Raw genomic sequence first — 11,861 nt, 5'->3', positions numbered from 1 at the left:
CTACAGTCGGGTTCTCTAGAACTTCCCAAGGTTAATCTTGGCTGGACCTAGTTAAATGTCTATCTGATTGTTAATAAATTCTTTAGATTTTCTTAGATAGATTGGCTCACCAAATGTATGTTCATTGTTCAGATTCCATTCCTTAAAAGGATGTTACTTACCGCATGTATCTATTCCAAGCAGTAGATTTTACACAGTGTTAAAAATTATCCTGAATTGTATAATAAAGGAAAATGTAGAAAGAATCATTGATTTTTCTTTTCAAGTCGCATGAAGTGGTAAAGGCTTTTAATCATCAGTCTTCTACTAAAAGAAGTGATTCTTCCTGCTGCCTTGCACTCCTAACCCTGTTCAGGGATGCCTCCTTATGAAACAGAACTAAGGGCATTTGGAATGTTTGAAGTTGCATTTATGTAGAAAATAAAAGCCAGTGGTAAGAGTTGCTTCTACGGTTCTGTCTCTATCTGCCACATGAGCTTCTGTGTGCAGGTGACAATGACTTTCTGCCACCCTAGCACGAAGTTCATGACCACAAGAGATGATATCAATATCCTCTGTCTGTAATTTTCAAGCTCTATGGCTCAGTGATCTAATCCATAACCTCATGGATAAAATGCATCCTCCGTTTTCTCACTGCAGAGCTTATCAAGTTGTTCATGTTCTGTATCGTTCATTTTCTTTCTCTTTTTTTTTTTTTGGAGAAGTGGATCTTTTTAATGTTTTTTCTACAGCTTAATTAATAAATAGTTCTCTTGCTAACTGTAGATTAAGCCTGTTTGGTAGTTTTCAGAAACATCACAATAATGATAGTTTTTCCATTTAATCTGTAGTCTTCTATAATGATTAGAAGTTACTTACGTAAACTGCTCTCAAACACGTCAGAACGCATTTATGCACCCATCATTTTCAGGACTGTTGGTAACAAGGGCATAGCTCCCCCATACAACCTTGGCTCCTTGTATCACAAGCCAAACTCACTCACTTTCACCTCAATAACAGTACCTTCGGTAATTACACCCAAAGTTTTATATAACAGGGATGATGGGATCTTTTTTACATTAAATATTGGCAGACAGAAGGTCGCTTTCAGTGCTGGATGTGTTACATGGGCTTTCTTGAAATGTAAGCCCATAGGTCTAATGAATCTTTCATATTTGGGTGGTTTTCTTGTAAAGTCATCTCCAAAAAATCAGACTTTAGTAACCACCCTCTTCCACTGGACCTTCTTTTTTCTTTTTCCTGTTGGAATAAATTTTAATACCTCTATTTCTCCCTGGGCACAAGCTTTAGACAGAAGGACATCCCATTTCCCTGCTTTCTCTTTTCACTTTTGTTTAATATTAGAAAGGACATTAGAGCAGGACTGTCACTCTTTGTCTAGCAGGTAGGCAGGTACCGCTCCCTGGGCAGTCTTTTCATCATTATTTTGTTTGGTATTTTTTTTCATGCATATTGATAGTCTTTTGTTTTTTGTTTTTTAAGATTTATTTATTTTTATTGGAAAGTCAGATATACAGAGAGGAGGAGAGACAAAGAGGAAGATCTTCCATCTGCTGAGCCAATCTGAAGCCAGGAGCCAGGAGCCTCTTCCAGGTCTCCCACGCAAGTGCAGGGTCCCAAGGCTTTGGGCTATTGACTGCTTTCCCAGGCCACAGGCAGGGAGCTGGATGGGAAGCACGGCTGTCGGAATTAGAACCGGCAGCCATATGGGATCCAGCACATACAAGGCAAGGACTTTAGCTGCTAGGCTGCATCTTTTTTGCCTTCTTTGAATGTTCTTAAGTCTCCCAACTTTCCTTTTTTTAATCTTTTTCTTGTGGTAATACAGATGATACCCATAGTGTTTACGGTGTAATTCAATATATTCGTTTTGTGGCATAATGTCTGCCTTAGAACCACCCAGTGCTACCTCCTGATCGCAAGGAACTTCCAAACCTTCTGGTCTCTGAAGCCCACATCAGCTCTTTATCTTTCTTTAATAAACGACGTCATGGTCCCATCCAAGAAGGCATTTGTAAGATTCATAACTAACATTTGTAAAGTACTTAGAAAATCACTGGCCTCATAATAAGTACTGTATAAGTGCTGTCTATCCATTTATTTGTTATTGCATTTGCAAGCAATATGTTTATTGTTGCTAAAATAACAATGATTTGAGAACAATGTTTTAAATCTTTAAGAAAGCTTTCTGGTATTTCTAGATGTTTTTAGTCTTGCTTTCTATTTGATTGAAAGCTTACAATGTTTACACTGATGCAGTACAAATAGAATTATAATTCCTATTTTATAATTACAAAACTGATTACATCTGCTATCATTTTTAGGGTCCTATCATATTTCCAGCATAAAGTACTCTGTTGATTGTAATGCAGGATGTAAAGAGGACTAACTAGCAAAGATAATTATCATCTCTTGGATGGCATCAGACATATGCATCTATGAACACTATGACATGAATAAAAACAAAGAAGTGTGCAAAGAAGTGTGCAAAAACACAATAGGAAAAGCTTTAGTTTCAAAACATTGTGAAACCCTTGTTTTAAATATTATCATAGTGGCTTGGCCTTTTTGAGAAAACATGTATCCAATTCTTAAGATCAGAATGCAGGCAAATTTTAGATTATGTGTGAAGTCCTAATGTTGTTAAATTGACACTTCTGGGTTCTAGAGTTTTATCAAAGCATATTGGCCAGTTGGCTTAAGAATGTGAGCAACTCTCATTTGGAATGAACAGGGGATTACAAAAAGCTGTAAAAAATTGCAAAAAAAAAAAAAAAAAAAAAAAAACCAAGAGAGAAGAGATTAATTTGAACCTATTCCATTATCAACACTTTTATGACAGTGATACCATCATTATCCATGGCTGCCACAATCATTACATCTGATTTTTTCTTTTAAAATTTCTTCTCATAAAGTTGTATTTGATATGATGGTAGTATCACTCTTAAGGCTAATTTTGTACGTCCTCAAGTGAGGCAGATTTTCTTCCTGTAAGTAGCTCCATGTCTGTTCCTCTGAGATATCCAGATGTTAAGTTCTCAATCAACTTCACATTTTGGTAACTTCAGTGGAAATAATTAAACAAACTACAAGTAATTATTCACTCATAAAAGCACACTCTTCAAGTGAAGTTAGGACCATAATCAAGAATAAAATATTTAGATTATTTCAATGGAAACCAAGAAATTTTAACAACTTGGGAAATTAAGTTGAAATGTAGACCAGAGTTAACATAGATCATATTGAAGTTGAGGTATTGAAACGTAATGAACATGCTTTCTTAAACCATTTACTTCAATCACATATGTCTCCAAAGTTGCGAAAGGTGAAGACTGCGTGGATTCATTATGTAGTAGAGAAAGAAAAGAAAATTCCGAAAAGAGAAAGTCATTTCTACTTTAGAGGAAAAAATTACTTGGATACTCAAAGTATCTTATCCGTAGTCTGAAGCTAAAGAAAGTAGATGAATCTCAAGTAAATGTTCAAGTCAGGCAGAACAGGCGTCTGATCTATTTCCCCATTCAGAGTAAAGATGCATATTTGGCCAGAGCCAAGAGAAAATGTATTCCAGGTGTTGATAATCTGTGAGGGTCTTCTTTGTTCACTTTAGGAGAAAAGAGCCAAATCCTTCCAAACTTATAAGAGCAAATGGAGGAGGAGTAAGAATGTGTGTGTGTGCATGCATGAGTGTGTGTGTGTTTCATCACAAAGTAATATCTCCACTCTGAGAGGAATCTGAAGCAGCCCCTTATAAAGTTAATGCAGGGGGATCATTTCACCTCACATCTCTTTTAGCTTGAACAGTTATAGGCTCTTGCCAAATATCTGTTTTCAATAGAGATGGAGTTTTCAGAAAAAATATGATAGAATACAAGACCTGGTTAATCTCATCCCTTTAGATGACCTTCCTTATACAATGGCCCATGTCTTCCCTAAAGTTCCAGCACTAAATAGTGATGCTTAAACAGTAAATGTGTTAGAAAATAATGTCAGCAATATTCACCAGTTGGACCCACATGTAAGTGTTTCTCTTGTTTTCATTGTCTACTTCAGTGCTGCTCAGCAACTCCCAGTGGTAAGCAGCTGTCCAGAGACTCTGAACCTATGCCCTGGCTTGCCGAGATTGGCCTATCTGAGTAGTCTCAGATATGTATGAAAGTTCCCAGCCCTTTTTTTTACTCTCAATTTATCTTACAAAAAAGGCACACAGGCAATGTTTCATTATCTAAGCTAATGAGAGAAGGAGCAGGGCAGACGATTTAGAAAAGGAAGAAATCCTTCTGATAAACCTGTTACCAGAAGCAAAAGTCTTTTATTTGAAGAAATAAGTATGTAGCTGGGAGGTAGTCTGAGGGGATGGTATGAGGAATGAGATGCATTCTTAAAATCATCCCCTTTCCCAAGATAATGTGTACACTCAGTAAGGCCATTTTTCATTAGTTTATTTACAGAAGCAATATTTGCTTCGCATAGGATTTGAAGACTGGAGGAATTTTTGTTTGTTTTTACATAAGAAAGCAAGCAAGGTGGCACAGAGTGGGTACATGTTTCGGCTTAGTAAATGTCAAAAATTATCAGAGGGCACAGAAATATTTTAATAATACACTAGGTAAGTGAAAGTGAATTTGAATTCTTGCATCTGCCACTTGAAATCTATATGACCCCAAGGTTACTGAGGAAATGAGACCTGCTTGATTAATTTGTAAAAATGACAATGCAAACCTTCCTTGTTACACTGTTTTGAATTAACCTAAATCAGTTAACACGTTTACAGAGACCAATTTAGTAACTGTTATGCATTATCTCCATTGTCAAATATAAAGCTGGGAATATGACTGTGTCTGTTTTGCATTGATTTTTTTTCTGGGCTTGCTGAGGTGGTGACTTAAAACACCATCCTAACCATCACATCTGAGAAACTAAATGCTTTCTCCAACCTCTTGCAAAGCCCGTTGTGTTGGACAGAACACAATCTTTTTTTGCCTTATATTAATTAGTTTAAAAAAAATACTCCAAAATTTCCACTTTAAAATAATCAATACTTGTTATTTCGCATAGTTTAGGAGTTCAGCGTTTAAGGTTAAGAGCTTGGAAATGTAAAGTAGTGTGGATCTGACTCAGAGTCCTATGTAATTGGGCTCAAGATGTAGGCAGCAGCAACAGTCATGGTGAAGGTTTGCCCCGGCTGAAAAAGCTACTGCCATAATCACAACCACACCTCGGTTGCTGTCTCTCACTGTGTTAGTTTCTGCCTAGACCGTTTCATCAAACTCTACTAGCTTTCTCCAGTTGAAATGGTTTGGAAGAAAGAAAGTGAAAGAGAATGAAACAGAGCTCAAGTGCCTTTTGGGGATGGGAATTTGGCCTAACAATCAATATGCTAGTAATATACTTGCCTCCGGTACTGGAATGCCTGAGTTCAATGCAGGTCATGACTCCACCTTCCTACTGGTGCAGACCTTGGGAAGTATTGGTGCTGGATCAAGTATACGGGTCCTTCACACAAATAACAGAGATGACAGACCAAATTCCCAGCTCACTGGTTTGGCTTGGCTTAGTCCCAACTCCTGGAAGCCATTTGAGGAATGAATCAGTGCATAAGAACTCTGTGTGTGAGTGTGTGTGTGATTCTACCTTTTAGTATCTACAGAAAAAAGCAAAAATGTAAAATGTGCTTTATAATCTAAGCTGAGAAATCATGTTATCACTTCCTCCTGATTGTACTGACTATGCAGATCAACCATGGTATAACATGGGAAGGAATGATCCAATGAGCAAAAACCAGGATTCAGAGACAAATGAGAACCATTATAAAAGTTCATTGCTACCATTCCACTCTAGGCCCCAATCGGCAGCAAGTCAATGCACTTCATGCTCTATCCTGTTAGAGAATATATGGAGTTTTTTGAGCATCACAACAGACTCTGCTATCTTAATTTTCAAAAATATGATACCTCCTAAATGCAAGCCATATTTCATCATTTCTTTTTATTCCATGAGCCAATTCTATATCCAGCTAAGTTTCTTACCTAAGGCTATCTGAATTCATTATGAAAACATCCATAGGTCACAATAGTAGTGTTCAGACTTTTAAAACATCTGTACTGCCTCTATTTTCAATGTCCACAGCTGTCTGCTCAGTATATAAGATTGGGCCAATCAAACAGAAAGGAAACAAGCTCTGCTTTGTGTAGCTTCTGAAAGAAAGTGAAAGTCTTCGGGAAATCAGGAAAGACTGGAGAAAATATGACCCAGCATTTGTACTTTCAAACAGTTAAACAGTGCCTTCAAAAGACAGGAGCAATTTGAGTGTATAAAGAGATCTAGCTGTTGACTATATAAAATAATATTTAATACTCGACAAAATCCTAGTTATAGAAATAATGTTTCCAGCAGATTTCATTTTAGAAGTTATTTGAATTTGTTCTAATCATTATAAATTTAAATCATCAACTAAATTGCATTTAGGGCAGTCTTAACTAGGACAAGTCAATTGCTGTTCTATAATCCACATTGCTTTTCTGAGTTTAGAAACAGAGCAAAGGGGAAAAAAAGGATTCCATAAAAATGAGAAGCATATATTCACATAAAACTGCTTCTTTATTAAGGTCACAAATGATCTTTTAGAGCCATAGCCAAATCACTTACAGTATTTTTAATTGCTGTGCTGCTTTGCAGTGAGTCCTCCTTTTAAAAGAAAAAATTAACAAGCACAAAAACATGCAGTTTAAATGCAGTCAAATTCTATATCCAATTTTGTAATGAAATATCACATAATCTGTTGCCTAATTATTATTGTGCCATTATATTTCCATAGCTTTTTAAAATGTAATTGACAGATTCTTTTTTGAAAAGTTCCTGTATAAAAAGCAAATGAAGCACTTTTTAGTAGGTGCTTTTCATTGCGTGTAAGCAGATATTTCACTTTTATCACCTGGCTTAGAAACAGATCAGGTCATTCTTGTTGTTGAATGTCACCTATGGGAAGTTATACTAAAAAAAAAAATAGCTAATTGTGGATTAGTATATTTCGTTATCTCATGCAGCAAGACATATGTTATCTAGGGATATGGATTATGGCTAAGAATCAATAAAATTATCTCATGCCTTTCCATTGCTTCAGAATTAATTATGGGCCTTTGATTAGTCTGCACTATGTTCTTCAGCTTTGGTCAATGGACTTTTCTCAGGTGCAAGTAGTCTGTGTGAAAATGATGAGGCCATAGATTTCTTCTGATTGGACAGGGTAGCCTCTGTGTACAGGCCCTGTTTACTCACTTACACAAACCTAGCTTTTAATTACAAGAGCCAAACAATTAGAAAAACCAGTTCTCCTTTGCTTGTATTTTAGAAAGGAATGCAAACAACTCTATTGAAAGTAGAGGTGGAAAGTCATGGAGGTGCTTGGGGAGTGGCATCCGCTCTGCTCTGCCTGCTCAGTGCAAGGGCACTGCTGCTGAGAACAGTGACGGGGTGAGGAGCGAGCCAGCACAGAGGAGCATTCATAACCACGCTCACTGGTAATGGGCAAAGCATGCTCTTTTGTCCAACAATCACATTATTATCTGAGTATTATATTTGGAAGAGAATTCAGAGTATCTTTTTATAGATTTATGTTATTTGCTCCAAGTTCACAGTGAGAAATGAAGATTAACAGCCAAGAGGGATGGGGGAGCATTATACAGTGTTCTCAAAAAGAAACTTTGTACTAAAGCAGAGCATTTGGGGAAGATATGATCATTAGCATTTTTATGAGCTTTTAGTTTCCATTTTTTCTGACACTGATAAGAGATCTGTCTTCTCTTCAATGTAATGATTTGTATATTTGCCCTCATTTGCAAGTTCAGAGTCTGGAAGAAGACAATCTAAGTACTGTCTAGTCCTGAAATTTCCTTAGGCTGCTGTGACAGAAACAAAAAGACATTTATCCTCAAATTAGTGACTTCACGCAAAAAGATACAGCATAAAATAAGATGCAGTATTTTTGTTCAGGAATTCTCCCACTCTTGAGAGCACACCCTAATGTGTAGCTGGAGGAGTAGCCAGTTGGGCACAAAGATATCCACGATAGACGCTGGTCTATAACAGGAAGGTGATAAACACCTAGGCTTCACTATTTGCAAACTTTCTCCAAAGCATCTCTAAACATAAAAATGTGGCAGCGTACAAGGTACAACATTTGGCTGCTGTGAACAATCTGCCTGTCATTGCCTGAGCTGGGTCCCAAGAACTCCAGATTGCATGCTGCATCTATGCCTGTAAATGGGAGGCAGCATACAGGCACGCAAGCAGCATGGAAACTAAACCCAGATTCTCTGGTCTTTTGAATCCAAGATCTCCTCTGTAATTAATGTGTAAACTTTAGACAATAAAAATCACAAGACCTTTGAGAGATTACATGACATAACCAAAGTAAAAAATTAGAGCAGTTCTTAGTATATTGTTAACATTTTTACTAGTTATTGCAGTTCTATTTTCTATTTTGGGAAAGTGGCATTTTACCAGCTTCATGTAGGAAACCTGCAAAAAATTTTTAAAAAATTAATAAACAAGCAAACAAAAAAATCTCCATGTTTCATAATTTGCATGTCTTTTCCCAGTTGCTTTCTATCCACTGACCTCTCTTGGATTTCTTGCACGACAGTCATCATGGCAACCTATTGAGCATGTTGACTTTTTTGTGTTTGCCCTGTGATAACAAACAGTCCAGTTTTGTAACATAAGATCATTAAGTTTTTATTTAACATCATAATGCAAGAACTGCAGGGTTAAATCAACAAGCCCCAACACTGGGATTCTAACCCTACACTGGCACTTAAAGGCTTCTCTCCAAGTAAATACTTCAACAAGAATATATTTTTGACTGAAAGTTATAATTAGCAATGTAATCTGTGTCCTAATTGACCTTATGTCTTTAGCACTCTCTGAAAAAGTAAACCCAAATTTTTGTGTCTCTTTCAGCAATGCAGTTTCTGAAACAGATTAAAGCTAATGCATCTAGAAGAGATTCTGTGATTCTGTTTCTCTTTCCACACGTTTAGTGAGTTGCTTAGCAATGTGTTACAAACGAAGTGATGAAGAATAGAAGGAGGAAATACTTCCTCCTCTCCAGCTGTATAAACTCACTCTGGTTCTCCTTCCATAGCCTCACTGTGGAAGATGCCCTTATCCAGGATTTTGAAGCATGACAATGACTGTGTTTTCTTGTTTCCCAAGATAAATGCCAAAGAACGTTGAGACATAATATTTCGATAGCATTGGTGATTTCATTGAACACTTCCAAAGGACACCCACATTCAGATGTTGGTTTACTTACACATGCCACTTTCCATTCTTGACTTTTCTTTTCTTTTCTTTTCTTTTCTTTTCTTTTCTTTTCTTTTCTTTTCTTTTCTTTTCTTTTCTTTTCTTTTTTGAGTGGATTGGGAGAATGGTGAAGGAAGAGATATGAGATGAATTTTATTCTTCTGTTTATTATTTGTTAAGTGCTCACCAGTAATGGGTGGAAATTCAACATATATGAGTACAAGAACTAACCCACCTGCTCTTTGGTGGCTGCTCAGAAGCAATATTTGGGGCCATAATGCAACAGTAGTGGAAAACAATGGGCGAAAAACGTAGGCACCGATGCCACCAGTGCACAACAGCAATTTTCAAAGAACTTGAAGGAGATAGGTATCTCTTAGCAAGATTTGGGCATTCCTAGATACAGGAATTGAACACATTTACCGCTTGAGAAGCCATTTTCTGAAAAACAAGCCAGTTCTTTCAACCAGCAAGTTGTAATACACAAAAAAATGCTAATGATAATGTGATATCCAGCATTTCAATTGGGCCAAAGTGATGTCTCTCTTGCTCCCCCACCATCCATAATGATCTCTGTAACCTGATAGTCATACTCCTGAATGAGCATCCCCCAAATTGGATAGGGTTTGATGATATATCCAAATATATGGCATTGCAATAATGGCATGTGACATCTAAGGCTGGGTCCTAAAGACACTGTGACGTCTATCTGTGTTCTCATCTTTTTTTTTTTTTTTAAAGATTTATTCATTTTATTACAGCCAGATATATACAGAGGAGAGACAGAGAGGAAGATCTTCCGTTCGATGATTCACTCCCCAAGTGAGCCGCAACGGGCCGGTGCGCGCCGATCCGAAGCCGGGAACCTGGAACCTCTTCGGGGTCTCCCACGCGGGTGCAGGGTCCCAATGCATTGGGCTGTCCTCAACTGCCTTCCCAGGCCACAAGCAGGGAGCTGGACGGGAAGTGGAGCTGCCGGGATTAGAACCGGCGCCCATATGGGATCCCGGGGCTTTCAAGGCGAGGACTTTAGCCACTAGGCCACGCCGCCGGGCCCTGTGTTCTCATCTATCCCCAACTCTGATGAAAGCCAGAAGCTCTGCAGTAGGAGAACACTTGAGCAGCCCCGTGGAGAGGAAATGAAGCCTCTCACCAACAGCCAGTGAAAAACTAAGGCTCCCTACTAACAGCTCTGCCAGTGGATTTTCGTGGAAGCAAATCTCCCTGTCAACCGAAGTTGCCAAGTGACTGTACTTCTCATTGACATCCTGACTACGAACTAACACAAGACCCTAACCCTCAATCAACCAGCTAATCTATGGATTCCTGGCCCACACATATTTAGATAAAACACTTTTTATAAAGACACTGAAGTTTTGAATACTTTGCTATAAATAGGTAACTAAACAAAAACAGGATATCTGTTAGATTTTTTTAAAATTAGGCAAATGTACAGATGCAGTATAATTTCAGCACTGTAAATTGCATAAAGAAAAAGAAGATCAAAAACCCATGGAATTATTAGCAGCATTTAAAATTAGCTGTTAGGGATTATTGAATAAATGATAAAATGTTTTATATTTCTAATATGCAAAACTTACATTTTATCAAAAATAATTTTAAAACAAATTTTTAAAACTATTTTGTTACTAGAGAGACACTGGTTCTTATCCCAGATCACTTCCATTGGCTTGATGTTGTCCTAGGGCAATAATAATCTGACAACAATTTCAAAATCTAAAGTATGAAACCATTCCTGGCATCAGGTCAATTTTAGTTGACTTTCATAAATCCTTTTACCTTTACTTAGCCTGTCTGCAACTGCAATTTCCTCCTTGCTTCAAACATGATCTTAAATACAGACAAAATGGCAATGCATTCTGGCACTCTGTATAAAGATTGCTCTACAGTCAATCTGAATCCTCCTGTTTTGAGTCCAATGTATTAAATATCTTATTAGAAAGATAGCCAAAATAATGTACATAGAAAACTAGAATTCTGATTCATTGCATACGAGTGACAATGAAAGAATGAGACCTATTCTGATATTTACTACCTAAGAACCTTTGAGTAAATTTCTGACCTTTGTTGTACCTATACCTTCTTTAAAATGAAAACATTACTCATACTATCAATCAGAAAGGGGCTATTATCAGACAGTAAATCTGTCTTGATACATGAAACACATTTTTCTTAAAATTCTCTGGTATACAAATTTAGAAGAAAGAGCTATAGGATTTAATTGCTAAAGATATTTGGTGATATCACACAGTATACAAGTGAAGGTTTGATAAATATTTTGCTTTCTTTGAAGTTTCACATTCTAGGAATCAAACTTCTTTTTTGTAGCTTATTGGCTGTGCAGTGTCGTAGTGACACAACTTCTCTGACTTTCATTATTACATTGATAAGAAGAAAATGTTTAATACATTCCAAGCTCTTCTAAGGGGATAGAGGCATAGTTCCTGAGATACAGTAAGTACAAAAGCATGCTAATCTCCTTATTTCTTTTTCCTCTTTACTCTGTATGTCATGGGTGGGAGTTAAAGATACTG

General features: G+C 37.1%; 1 pseudogene; it reads right to left on the bottom strand.

Annotated features, from left to right (window-relative positions):
• Positions 1-878: 878 nt before the first annotated feature.
• LOC101527545 (ribosome biogenesis protein NSA2 homolog) lies at positions 879-1,879 on the bottom strand (annotated as a pseudogene).
• Between the last annotated feature and the right edge of the window lie 9,982 nt (positions 1,880-11,861).

Source organism: Ochotona princeps, chromosome 2 (assembly GCF_030435755.1).
Source record: "Ochotona princeps isolate mOchPri1 chromosome 2, mOchPri1.hap1, whole genome shotgun sequence".
In the NCBI taxonomy this organism is placed as follows: Eukaryota; Metazoa; Chordata; class Mammalia; order Lagomorpha; family Ochotonidae; genus Ochotona; species Ochotona princeps.
Note: the sequence above shows the minus strand (reverse complement) of the source record. Positions and strands in the feature narration are given on the sequence as shown.